General features: G+C 38.2%; 1 long non-coding RNA gene across 1 annotated transcript in view; it reads left to right on the top strand.

Annotated features, from left to right (window-relative positions):
• Nucleotides 1–12,159: 12,159 nt before the first annotated feature.
• LOC106018567 (uncharacterized) overlaps nucleotides 12,160–14,434 on the top strand; it is a 124,420-nt gene continuing 122,145 nt past the window's right edge. The window contains exon 1 of the long non-coding RNA XR_011805868.1: nucleotides 12,160–12,448. This is a non-coding gene — a long non-coding RNA (uncharacterized lncRNA). The remainder of the gene's footprint in view (nucleotides 12,449–14,434) is intronic.

Below are 14,434 nucleotides of genomic sequence, written 5' to 3' on the forward strand. Positions count from 1 at the left end.
TTCACCAACTGAATCCACGTGCAAGTGAAATTAAAGCACTCCCCATTGGCACATAGAAAATTAGACCTGACAAGACAGCTCTCTTGGGTCTCCCTGTTTTAATTTCCTTTGTACTTCATTGTGATCACCTATGAGCAAGTTGAACACTCATTTTCAAGTCCAGAGGAATAGTTAATTTTTGGGAGGTGTGTCAGCAGCAAATGCTTCCCAGAAATAGTTGCTTATGATTCTCTTTGATTTCACAGAGCCATTTCTTATTCAGACTTTCTGACTGTGAAGCTGACAAACAACACTTGGCTGTCACAGTAATCTTTGTGCAAAGGTGATTTTGGTCTTGAAAGGAAAACAAGCTGCATTAGTGTACGTAGCATAACTAGGTCACTATTTCTGAGAGGAATCATTGGAGAATGTTACTTAATTTCTAGTGAAAAGATTTAGACTTATTTGTTCTCCACTGAATTATATCAATACTCCATTTCGTTGATAGCAGTTTCTAGCAAAGTTCAGAAAGAAAATAGTGTGTTTCTCCTCTTTCTCCCAGTTATTTGCAATCTAAGGGTGCACAAATAAGGCATTTTTATTTGTTCAGTTGCTACTGAATTTCTTTCCTGGCTAAGATCTGGCTAATTTCTGGATTTCTTTCCTGGCTAAGAAGTAGTCTCCCTCAGGAAGGAGTTCATACTGTGATACCAGAATATATGTTTGTTTAGTCTTGTGGCCCTTGCTGAAATTTGCTTGAGTTCAGTTAGCCTTATATTGAACAATCACCAAATTCACCAAATCATTATGCTAGGTGTAGTGTAGCTAAGCTAGCTGTAGTTGGTGAAATATCTTTGCACTGAAAATTCAGTACTGAAGCATTCCTCAGAGATGGCAGATGAAAAATGTTTCCACAAAGCATTGATATTTTCTAACTTGTGCATTGCTTTGCAAATGTATCAAATTACATGAATGAAAATGCCATCTTATTTTAAAAATTAACTATGTTTTTATTTTTCTGTTATTTTACTCTTTGCACTTTTTCAGTGCAGTCAGAAGTATTGAGGGTAAAAATCAAAACCCACAGTGAAGGGGTGAAGGGGAACTGTACAGTAGAAGATAAACAGGGTTTTATTAAGGTCTGTCAGAGTCTCTGCATGAAGTTAAGAAAAGCAAAATAAGGTTTCTAAAAGTGACTTTCATCCTCTTGGGCTATGCACTGCTTATCAGAAGATTTAGGGAGCTGTAATGAAGAGGTTGCTAACTGCAGTGACCTTATACTTGTTTAACACATTCAGAGCTGTGCTTGCTGACTGTAATTGCAGCCATCAGTGAAGTAGTGTAGACAAAGCAGTTTTGTTACATGTACCTTTGTGGTCACTATTTGCTGCAGCCATGAAACTGTGCTTCCAGTAATTGGGGTGGTTCTCTGTGTCTCAGGTTATCTGTTTCTTCATGAGCAAAAATGGATAAATTCCATTCCATTACCCTTCTCAAGCCAACAAAGATACCTGAAGATAAACTTAAAAGTATTGCTTCCCTTTTTCTTTTCTTTTACTAGCTCAGGATGTGTGACTTTTCCTTCATCCTTTCTGGCAGGCCACAGCACTCCACTCAGAGAAACTAATTTTTGAACAGGTGTAAGCATAGCTCTCTCATTTTCCCTTACCTGAGGGTAACTGCTGAAAAATTCTGCTTTCTGGGGCAGAAAATTGAACAAACTAGATTTTGGTTATACTAAACAACTGGAAAATCTGTCTACCATTTACAGAAAGCTGGTAATGTGAGAATTGTCTTTCTTCAGGAGAAAGAATTCAAAGAATTTGTATTTGGTGTCATTGAAAAAATATTAGCTGATAAAAAGGGAATAAAAAAGGTTAAAGATTATTATTATAGCTAACAGCAATGTCAATTCACTCTTTACATTGGTCTGGACAAAACTAAAACTGAACTCTTCTGTATCTTCCTACATTTTAGCCTTTAAAAGTCTTCACAATTTTAAAACTGTAATAGAAAGCTACTGTCTTTCAGGCACTTATGTGGCAGTGTTTTCCCACAGCTAATTTTCTGGTGTCCACTACATGGTAGCTATTAAGCTGGTAAACATGCATTCATGGGAGATTGTTAAAAGAAGTGGATGCTTTCACTACAGCTGTGTTAGTGTTCTGCTAAACCAGCTGTTTGTTTGTGTATATGTGTTTATATATATAAACACACACATATATATATATATATGAGCACAAGCCCGCTACATGTTTATGGTTAGATTTGTGTAAGTGAAGGTCAGCAATTTACAGACAAAGGGCAGCCTCATGCTTGGGTGAACTATGACTGACAGAGTGGCTCCTCAGGGGGCTATATGACCATTTGGTTTACGTTCAGGAAAATGGCCAGAGCCTTCAGACACATGAGCACAGACCTTGCTGAACAGACTTTGACTGTGTCCTGTGCTATGCTAATGCTCTTCTGCTGCATTGTCTGTGTGGTATATGAATATTTCCCTCTAGGAAATAAAGGGAACTCAGGATTTGACTTTTATTTATTTATTTATTTGTTTACTTTTTGCGTGGGTTGCATTCCCTTCAGGCTTGAGCATCGAGCATTGTAAGTCCTCTGTAGATCTTTTAAGTGATAAACAGTTACAGATCTAATATGCGGAAGAAATATTTCCAAGCAAAAATGAACAAACAAAGCTGAGAGATTGTAATGAATCTTTGTTGATTTTGTGAATAATGGAGCCTAAGATGTTTCTGGCTCAGCTTACAGATAGCAGTCAGTTTGCCTTTATAAGAGTCTGGATATGGCAGGCTGGCTGGCATGGTGAATTAGCACACTGAAATTTTTCATACTCTGGAGCTGTTCGGTTATCAGATATAACCAAAATGTGCAACTTGGCAACATTCTCAGCTGTCTTAAATCATCTAACAGAGCAGTGATTAGGATGTTTTTTAATTTAATTTATCAATAAAAAAAACCTTCTACCTTATTTCTGTATTGTTTATATTGGTGTCAAGGTGCTTTTGGTACATCTGCAGTAGGAAGTAGCCTACAATGGACAGGCTATTGCTTTGTCCATGGGCCTGAACATAGGGTTAATATTCTTGAATCCCTTGGGATGAATTTGAATACATCAGGAAATATCCATAAGTGCAGAGATGAGTTGTCTCCCTGAGTATTTACAGGAGTAGACTGTAATAAAGAGTTAGCTCCTCAGAATTCATGCAAAATAGTTCTCTGTCCGAAGGACAAAGTCTATGTGCTTTTTCTGACTACATTGTTCTGTAACCTGCTATGAATGTATAAAATTGCTTTTGGAAGCCAAGTCTTTTGGCATTTTGGAGGCAAATTTTGCACCATGCTGAAGAATTACAAAAAGTGATATAAAATTATTTAATAGGCTGTTGATCTGCAATAAAAAGCCCTTTGCATCAGGGTAGCACATGAGTAGCTGTTTTTACTTGCTGTAAATAAGTATAGGTAGCATAAATATTCTTAAATATAACTTCCTAAATATTCTTAAAGAATATGTATGAACAATGAGAATTGAGATATTGTTGCCTCTTTACATCTGACTTTGCAGAATATGAATTATAGGTCATTCCTCCTAGAAGGAGAAACTGCTGTTAAAATGTTTATATATGTTTGCAGCTTTGTTTATTGCTCTTTTTTTTTTTTTTTTTTTTTTTTTTTTTTTTTTTTTTAAGTGTGTATTCACAAAGAATGAAGATGAAGCTTGTTGCCATGATTACTATATGTTTCTTTCCTCATAACAGCAAAGGTCCTTCAACCTCTGAGCAGGTTAAAAACCCTTACCTAGGTAACTTCATTGTGAAGTTTCTTTTCCTGCTTTGTTCTTCTTCTGTTCCTCTTTTCTTCTTCCATACAAACCCCATTCACTTTAAATAATGCTGTGCTTTCTCCCCTTTTCCCTTCTATCCTGTCTCCCAGTTCAGATTGCTAACATTCTTGAGGCAGTCCTAAAGAAAGATATTTGCAAACTGTGGGTCAGTGCCCTCTCTCTGAATACCTACTGTTGCTCCTTTGAACTGTCATAGAACAAAGAATATCAATTGGAACACATGGGATTCCACAAGACTTCATCTAGACTTTATGTAATATAAAATCGACCTTAATTGTTCCACTTGAACAAGGCACAGAGCAAGAGAACTTCCAGTTTTCAAACGAGTCCAGTCCCCACTTTTGAAGATGTCAGTCGCATAATCTTATTCATAAAGTTTTCAAATGCAGTCTGAAGCTAGTTTGATTGCCAGACTTGTTATTAGTCAGAACAGTCAGAAACATTTTTACTTCTGTGGCTAATATGCATACATTTAGCTGGAGTGCAAATTAGCCATAAACATTACTTTTCCTCCCTTGTTATAATCCACATGGGCATCTCTGAGTAAAATCTGTGGTCTCATTCTGCTGTCATTTGGCTGGATTATCACACCTAGCTCTGTTTCTTTCTTCATATGAGAAATTCATTGTTCCTCCAATTTACAGAATGTGCTTTTAACCGAACATACATGATGTATGTGTGTATGTTCAGTTAAAAACACTTTCTGTGAATTTTGATCAAACAACCTCAGTGTTTTATTCTGTAGAGAGGTACTAATATTTCCTGAAAGAAATAAGCTTTAATATTCTCATATATAAACTTCTGTGTTCTCTGAAGGAAATCCATGATTGATATCCCTTAGAATTGCTTGTATTTTTCCCCCAGCTCCCCAGTGATTCATAATCACTCTCTGGTTATGCAGCTTGCTCTTCCCCCTCCCACAGATAAAGCCATATCCTGTAACAGAAGTTTCTCTTCTCCATCTGAGCAGTGGGACAATGGTGCTTAATGTTCCACTGCCCAGTGCTCTTGGTATGGTGTTTCAGTCCTCATCTGTGCTGAAAATGCCTCTGAGCGTTGTGACTTCAGCAAATTCCATTAGCATATTTCTACATGCTTTACCTTTAATAAGAACACACAATTCTTATAATCCATCCATCTCCATGCAACCTGATTTATTTTCGACTATAAAACTCCTTGCACAGCACATCTTTTTCTCCTTTGCTTAGTTCCTTACCAACTCACAATTCTTTTATTGAGCTGGCTTTTCCAGATGAACAGTTTGCTGTGTGGTACATTGTAGGGGATTGTTTTATGAGATTCAGCAAGACTAATTCTAGTTCATTTTCTCTGTTTTATGTTCTTTTTTTTGCCATTAGTGTCATGTTTGCTGTTTCTAGACAGGGAATCTTGCTGACAAATAAGGGAAAAATATTTGAGTCTCAATTTGCAGTTTAATGCAGGGATGGGAATTACTTGGTTCCCCAGTTTTCCTTCATTGCATTAAATTCTCCAGTTTTGCTTTTGCCTAACGTGGGGTGAACTCACCTCACTTGAAAAATAGATCAAAATGTTTATTCCTGTTCCTTCACATGAATAGTTGCTTTGCTTTTTTGTTCTTTTACTCATATCATTAAAGTATCTTATTTCTGGGTTGAGTTTACCGTCACCCTGACTTCTGACCTTCTAGATGTAGCTTTTTGTAGTCACTTGTCCATTCTTCTCTAATTTGAACCCCCCTGACTTTATTTAAGTGTTTATTTATCGAGGTTATCTGGATCTTTTCCCCCTGGTTAAAAAAGAATGCTACTAACAGAAAGACCTTGTCTATGCTTTGATTTATTTTAGGTTTATTCCTATTTGACCAGAGACAAGGTCATGAAATAAACATATATGATTCTGAGTGCTGTCTTTGGCATGTCTATAAAAATGAGTGCTTTTATGTAACACTATAACGGTGTGAAGCTAACTGTACAATTTGACACTTAGGGAGTTTTGATTTGCTATTAGCATTTACACTTGGCAATTACTACTCAGTATAACAATTCATCGACTTTATACTTTAATGACTAAGAATTCTATATATTTATATGAATTAAAAATTCAATAGTGTTCCTACATCTTATCAGCATGATGAATCCATCCTATTACTATCAGATTAATAATGCTCCCTTTCTCTTTCTACAATATGAAAACAAAATTGGTTAATTATTTTATTAGGAGCTCATTCTCTAGTGGTGTGTATTCAACATCAAAAAAATATTCTCCATTTTTAATTTAATAACTGTAGGAAAAGAATCTTGAAAATTATACTGTATATAGTGAGATCATAAAAAGGTAGTTATTTTCAGTTTATGAAAAGGTGTGCAGACTGAAAGATCTTGTCCTTTTCTAATCAAATTTCCCGAGCCTTATTACTGGGATAATAATGCTGACCTACCTCTGATGAGTGCTGTAGTTAGCTCAATTTTTAATGTTTATACATTTGAGATATCCAGTTAAAGTGCTACTGCAATAAAATGATAAATAAGCACTAATTAACATAGATTAACATTAAGAATATTCTTAATGATAGTTATTATCATAGCATCAAAGAATCGTTTAGGTTGGAAAAGATCTGTCAGATCATCAAGTCCAACTGTTAACCTAGCACTGGCAAGTCTACCAATAAGCTGTGTCCCTAAGCACCATCTCCACACATCCCCTCCAGGGATGGTAGTTCAACCACTTACCTGGGCAGCCTGTTCCAATACCTCACTACCCTTTCAATGAAGATACTTTTCCTAATATCTAAACTAAACCTCGCGTGGCACAGCTTGAGGCCATTTTCTCTTGTTCTGTTGCTTGTATGGGAGAAGAGGCTCATTTACCCTCCTCCCCCCAACTCCAGCCACCTTTGAGGTGGTTGTAGAGGGTGATAAGGTCTACCCTGAGCCTCCTTTTCTCTGCTAAACAACCCTGGTTTCCTCAGCTACTCCTCATAAGACTTATTCTCTAGACTCTTCACTAGCTTCATAGCCTTCCTCTTGACCTTTTCTGGACATACTCCATCACCTCAAAGTCCTTTCTGTACTGAGAGGCCCAAAACTGAAAAGTGTACTTGAGCTGCAGCCTCACCAGAGTCAAATTTAGAAGGACAATCACTTCCCTGGTTCTGCTGGCCACGCTATTCCTGGTACAAGCCAGGATGTTGGTGGCCTTCTTGGCCACCTGAGCATACTGCTGGCTCATATTCAGCTGGCTGTCCAACAATACCTCCAGGTCCCTTTCTGCTGGGCAGCTTTCCAGCAAGTCTTCCCTCAGCCTGTAGTGTTGCAGGGGGTTGTTGTGTCCCAGGTGTGGGATCTAGCACTTGGCCTTGTGCTGGAGACACCTCATACAGGTGGCTTTGGAGCATTGGTCCAGCCCATCCAGATTCCTCTGTAGAATCTTCTTACCCTCAGGCAGATCAACACTTCCGCCCAGCTTGGTGTTGTCATCCTCAGGCTTACTGAGGGTGTACTCTATCCCTTTGTCCGGATCGTTGACAAAGATATTGAAGAGAACTGGCTCCAGTACTGAGTCCTGGGGGCACCACTTGTGACAGGCCTCCAAGTGGATTTGACTCCATTCACCACAACTCTTTGGACCTGGCAGCTGAGCCAGATTTTTTACCCAGCAAAGCATACACCTGTCTCAAAGCCATAAGCAGACAATTTCTCCAGAAGAATGTTGTGGGAAACTGTCAAAAACTTTACTAAAGTGTAGGTAGACAACATCCACAGCCTTTCTCTCATCCACTAAGTGTGTCACCTTGCCATAGAAGACATCAGGTTTGTCAAGCCAGAGACCTGCTTTTGATAAACCCTTGCTGTTTGGGCCCGATCGCCTGGTTGTCCTGTAAGTGCTGTGTGATGGCAGTCCAGATAATCTGCTTCATCAGCTTCCCTGGCACCAAGGTCACCATGACAGGCCCTGGATCCTCCTTCCAGCCTTTCTTGTAGATGGCTGTCACATTTGCTAGCCACCAGTCCCCTGATAGCCAGGACTGCTAATAAATGATGGAAAGCAGCTTGGTGAAAGCACCAGCTCATTCATTACTCTTGGATGTATCCCATCTGGCCCCATAGACTTGTGTACATCAAAGTGGAGTAGCAGGTCACTAATCATTTCCTCTTGGATTATTCTGCTTCATTCTGCTCCCTGTCCCTATCTACCAGACTGGGGGCTGAGTACCCAGAGAACAACTGGTCTTGCTGCTAAAGACTGAGCCAAAGAAGGCATTAAGTACCTCAGCCTTTTCCTCATCTCTTGTCACTATGTTTCCTCCCACATCCATTAAAGGATTAAGATTCTCCTTAGATCTCATTTTCTTGATTATGTATTAATAAAAATATTTTTATTGTCCTTAACAGCAGTAGCCAGGTTGAACTCCAGATGGGCTTTGGCCTTTCTAATTTTGTCCCTGTACAGCCTCACGATGTCTGTGTAGTTCTCCTGAATGGCCTGCTCCTTCTTCCAAAGGTCATAAACTCTCTTATTCTTCTTGAGCTCTAGCCAAAGCTTTCTGTCCAGCCAGGTTGGTCTGCTTCCCCACTGGCTCATCTTTTGGCATATGGGGACAGCCTGCTTCTGCGCCTTTAGGATTTCATTCTCGAAGAGCGTTTAGACTTCCTGGACTCCTTTGCCCTTCAGGACTGCCTCCTAAGGGACTCCTCCAACCAGTCTCCTTACCAGGCTACAGTCTGCCCTCCAGAAGTTCAGTGTGGCAGTTTGGCTAACCACCCTTCTTTTCCAAGAGTTTCTTTTCCAAGAACTCTTATTAATTCATGATTGCTATGCCCAAGATGGCCTGTAACCTTCACATCAGCCACAAGTCCTTCTCTTGTTCGCAAGCAAAAGGTTCAGTGGGGCACCATCCCCAGCTGGCTCACTCACCATCTGTGTCAGGAATTTATCTTCCACACACTCCAGGAACCTCCTAGACTGTGTTGTATTTCCAGCAGACAGTTGGTAAGTTGAAATCCCACATGAGAACAAGAGCTAGCAATTGTGAGACTTCTCCCAGCAGCTTATAGAATACTGTGTTTGCCACTTCATCCTGGCTGGGTGGTCTACAGCAGACTTCCACAATGACATCTACGTTATTGGACTCCCCCCTGATTCTTACCCATAAACACTTACAGAATCACAGAATCATAGGGTTTGGAAGGGACCTCTGGAGATGATTAAGTCTAACTGCCCTGCTAAAAGCAGGTTCCCTACAGTAGGCTGAGCAGAAAAGTGTCCAGGCAGGTCTTGAATATCTCCAGAGAAGGAGATTCCACAGCCTCTCTGGGCAGCCTGTTCCAGTGCTCTGTGACCCTCACTGTAAAGAAGTTCTTATGCACATTTGTGTGGAACTTCCTGTGTTTCAGTTTTTGGATATTGGCACTTGTCCTCTCACTGCACGCAAATGAAAATGGACTGGCCCCATCCATTTGTCTCCCACACTTTAGATATTTGTAAACACTGATCAGATTACCTCTCAGTCTTCTCTTTTCCAGGCTGAACAGGCCCAGGTCTCTCAGCCTTTCCTTGTACTGGAGATGGTCCAGGCCCTTGATCATCTTTGTGGCCCTCCTTTGGACACTCTCTAGAAAATCCCTACCTTTTTTGAACTGTGGAACCCAGAACTGAACGCAGTATTCCAGATGTAGCTTCATCAATTTAGTTGGGCGAGTAATCCTGTCACCTTATTGAAGGTTATTCATACCTTTTTTCCTGTTATTGATATATTCTTTCCTGGATCCATACAAGAGACACAGATAGCTGTAGTAAAGAAGAGCAATGTAGTCTTACTGTATATGCTGGAAATTAAATCCTGTAAATGAGTAAAATTGTACTGTGCCCTAAGGAAATTCATGTTTGCTTTTGGTTAATTTATTTTTGAATGTAACTATTTGGTAAAGAATATGTATGTGAAAAAAACTCTTAGTCCACTTCAGTATTCCTGTGGGAGTATCATATTTTTTAAGGGCAGACTGGGCAGTTAGTTCAAGTACTTTGTGATTTACAGTTCCAATCTGAAAAGTAGATCTGGGTTCCCAATTTGATTGATTACCAAAGAACTTTGCTGAAATTCAGATATGATGAAGGTCTGGGTTTTGATATTGAGGAAATGGAGGTTTGTGTCTGTTAATACAAGATCAAAACAGTGTGTTGAGTATTCATGGAAGAATGTAGTCTAGGAGACCTTTGAAACTAATATGAAGAAGGCAGGTTCCTTGTGCCCTGCTATTTGCTGAATCTATGCCATTTTCATCTATAATAACAGCCCAATTTAAACACAACAAGTAAGTGCAAATGAAAATCAATGAGAAACAAATTTGGAACAAGTGGGAGAAAAGTTTTCCATGCAGAAAATGCTAAGTTTTTGTAGTGACCTCAGAGGTGAGGTTGTTGTGGAAGTACTTTAGTAGAAAGAATAATGGACTGTTGTGACTTTAATGTGATAATAATCTGAAATGATGTTGTATTGCCTTTACTTAGCATCTCAGGCCATGCTTTCTTTTAGGCTGCTCTCCTTACATCCCTCAAGGCTTCTTTTACAGTGCTTGGGACTTACGTTTGAGAGGGACAGCAGACTACTTGTTATAGTAATGCTGAGAGATGTCCAGCTTCCAGTGCAAACCATTCTCCAGTTCTTTTTCCCTTTCTGAGAGGAATGCCTTGTTGGGAAAGCTACTAAAAGAACAGTTTGTTGGCACTAGGAAGCTAGAATTATACTTGAGTTGCAGTTGAGAATTACCAACTGAGCCACAACAGAAGACAGTGAGATGTGATCCTACAGAAGCAAGTTACAGACACCAGGTAGTTTTACCTTTAGACTGCTGTGCAGTATTCAATCATAGGTGAAAATGAACTGAATTTTTATAGTAACTGTGCCTATTAATTTTAAACTGTGCTGTATTGCACACTACATTGCAGGAGTTTTCTGAAATATCTTTACCTTGGTTCTTGGCATTTCAGATATACTGTATAGAAATATTGACTCCCAGGAGCTCATTATGAAGTCAGTTTCTTGTGCATCCAAGCAAATTATGAAATCAATTAGGAACCAGAAGGGAATCTGTAACACTGTAGATAAAGCAAACTGTAACACTAACATATGGATTCTTTGCATTTCTAATTTGTTCTTTCCGCTAACATGTAATATATAAATTGGTGGAGAAGCAAAATCAATCCTGATAAATAATGTAATTATATGCATAAAGGGTTTATGAGGAAAAAGAACCACAGCTGCTATTTGCTGATTTCCACATATAGAAAACCAATATTTTCCAGTATTATTGTGGAAAATGCCACGATGATTTAACAGAGAGGTGTTCCTGTGAACAAGACCCTGTGCTTTATTGCACTTGTAAATCTCTGTTGAAGCAATGAAGTAGAGAAAGCAAATGAAGAAGCTTCTTTTGTCACTGAAATATACCCTCTAAGAAGACAGTGAAATTGAGAATTAGATGTTCTTATCAGCAGCTGGGTTCAGACAAAGAAACAGCTTGGCTTTTTTGTTCCTGGGAACATTCTGTTCAAAAAGTGAAATACAGCTGGTTATTTGGACTCTATGTCATTAGGCTTAGGTGAAAATGCCATAACATTATTTCAATTATGAACTGGAAAAAATTCTGTTCATTGTGAACATACTTTTCAGCTAATTTCTGAAATGTTACCATTCCTATCCAAACTTGTAGCTTTCAAATTTGTCAGGCTTTTGGGAGAATTATTTGTTTATGCTTAAAGCCTGTTTCATTTGTATACCTGTTTTCCAGATCCTTTTAGGCTTGATTTGTTATATATTTTTATGGTTGCGCCAAACACCCTCATTTGCTGGTCAGTTTGTAGCTTAAAAAAAAAAAAATCAAAAAAAAAAAAAAATCGGAGGTAACATGGTAAGGATTTTTCAAGATTTATCACGGAGCAGTTAACATGGGAAGCAAAGCAGGGAAAATGTTTTCTCTGTTGAATTTAGGCCAGCTTCATTTCTGAGAGTTTTACAAGGTATTGTTTACACGGTATAGTGGACTAATGCTTCAGGAGCAGAATATGATGGATGTATTTCTAGACCACCTCTGTTTGACATAGCAGTGGACTGACTTGTTTTAAAGAATCTGTTGTGTTCAGCAGGTGCTTGATGAGGCACATTGCTTGATAATGACTCTGGTTGCAGATCCTTGGTTTTTGGAAAAGGTTATATACTGACATTGACAAAGTAGTTAGCAAAAGTCCTTGAGTTTTTCAAAAATCCTTGATTTCTTGGCTGCATTTCAGTTCATGGTATGATACTGTGATTGCCTCACATTTCTCTCATTTTGGCAACACTACTGACTGTGTACTGGTGGTGATAATTTTCAGTACTCTGTATGACTTTGAGAATGTTAACCATAAGGTTAAATTGACCCCATTGTAGATCAGAACAGGAACAGGTGTCATTGTGCTTGAGGGGTATGACAAATAAGTGGAGGAGGGCAGTGTATTGTGTGTTGGTTGTTGTGATCATAGGCTTTGCTTGCAGGGGAGGAGATCACACAGGCAGCATGGATACCTGTCCTACCCAAGCTCCTGCTCATTTTCTTCTGAAGGCTTGTGGAGGATTTTTCAGGAGATAATGAGGTGGGTTTTTTTTTTTTGTTGCAGTAACTTTATTTTATGGATGATGTCCAGAATCTGTGATGCTATTTCATTTCACAAAAGCTGCTGATTGATTGACTAGGCATCACTTAGGATTATAGTTTGAGTGGTTGCAAGCTGGCTCAAGTACAGACCAGGTAAGACAGGAGAGGAGTAAGTTAATTTGTGCATAGGAGACAATTGGGATTAATGAACTAGACATCAGCTCTCCCATCACATTATTTGTCATTTTTAAGCCTGCTTCCTCCACAAAAGACAGAGTAGCTTTGTTATCCCAATTCTGATCTGATGAGGAGAGCTTTGAGTAAGGACAGAAGGTTGGCTAAAAGAGCCAGTATATAAAAATAAATGTGAATAACATGCACAAATAAATAAACAAATAGGAAGGACGAGGTGCTCTTACTAGTGTTTAGCTTCCTAGTGGTATCGATGATGAAGCTTTGGAACATTTTGAAGCAGAACAATGTGATGTGTCTGTCCCTGAATTTCAGAACAGGGCAGACAGACAGAAACTTGTAGCTGCCTTTCACTAGAAGATGAACAGGACATCCTGCTGGAACCTCTTTTGTGTGGTTGTTACTGTTGTAAGTGACTCAGGAAATGCCTTGGTTGCTACAGAATGGTTAATTTTCCTATTCTTACATGCAGTAGGTCACTTAAACATACAACAAATGCTTTTCTTCTGAGGTGGAAGTTTGTCTTTATAATTTATAGAGTATTCAGGTACAACACTAAATAGAGATTCCTGCTGAAAAGCTCAGTTCCTGGTTTTAGCATCTCCCAAATTCAGAGTTGTTTAGTACAGCATGAACAAATATTCGTGTATTATAGACAAAGAATATATGGTAGTTAAGAAGTGTGTGAAGAAGTTCATTAGTGGCAAAAATAGAAGATATGTGTGGACATATATATGTACAAATTTTAAAGTAGACAAAGAATAAGAAGCCCAGCCATTTATAGGGAGTCAAGTATTTATTATTAACTGATTATTATATTTAAGTAAATTTCCATTTTCCAGTTTAAAAATATTTTTTAAACTCAAAAGCAGAACAGACCATTAACCTTAGCTCTTAAAAAATTAAGGTAATTTAAAGAAGTGGTAACATCAACCAGAAAATTAATAGTAATGAGATATACTTTGCCAAAGTTCACTGTATGTGTGAAATTATCTGCCAGTTTGAAATCAGGATTAATTGTGTCCTGCATTGTCAAGCATTTCTGGGTGATAAAGATAAATTGTTGTAGACTGAAACCACACACTACACAAAATAGTTGTTTGCCATCTATACAAAGATGAGAACACATCTTTACTGAAGAGTTTCTTCCCTGCAGAAATGTGAAAATTTACCAAAGCATGAAACATGATTGATCTTTGAATTCTTGACACATCAAGGACAGATTTATGAACCATTTTGAATAGAAGGAAGAAAATGTTGGCTTTTGAAAATTGTTTCCATGAAGAAAGTTCATGTTTGCATGCTATTCTTAATGTCTTGCCACTTTTTTTTTTCTTGTGAACTCTGAAAAACTGATTATCAATTGTAGATTGATGCTGTGACCTTGATTCCATAGTCTAATAAGAACCATTCTATATGGATGTTGATACTTAGTCAATAATGTCTCTGCATATTAAAGTCAAATAATTAATATAAAATTGACTGGCTACATAATTCTTCCTGTTTTAGGCTAAGGAATTCAGTTCTGAAAATGCTTATGTGAAAAAAAAATAAATTAGCATGCTGAAAAATATTTTCTTGTGAATAAACTAATTTTATAAAGTAAAGTAGGGACCTACAAATTGTCTAGGAAAAAATATATATATATTTCTATTTGAAATTTAGAAAAGGAGGCTTGGGGGCTGTTTAACCCCTGAAGTGCTGGGATAAATAGGGTGATTTTTCTAAAGACTCAAGAGAAAATTTATTGTTACTCTCATGCCTGCCATTGATAATTTCACCTTTTGTTTCA

This window comes from Anas platyrhynchos, chromosome Z, assembly GCF_047663525.1.
Source record: "Anas platyrhynchos isolate ZD024472 breed Pekin duck chromosome Z, IASCAAS_PekinDuck_T2T, whole genome shotgun sequence".
In the NCBI taxonomy this organism is placed as follows: domain Eukaryota; kingdom Metazoa; phylum Chordata; class Aves; order Anseriformes; family Anatidae; genus Anas; species Anas platyrhynchos.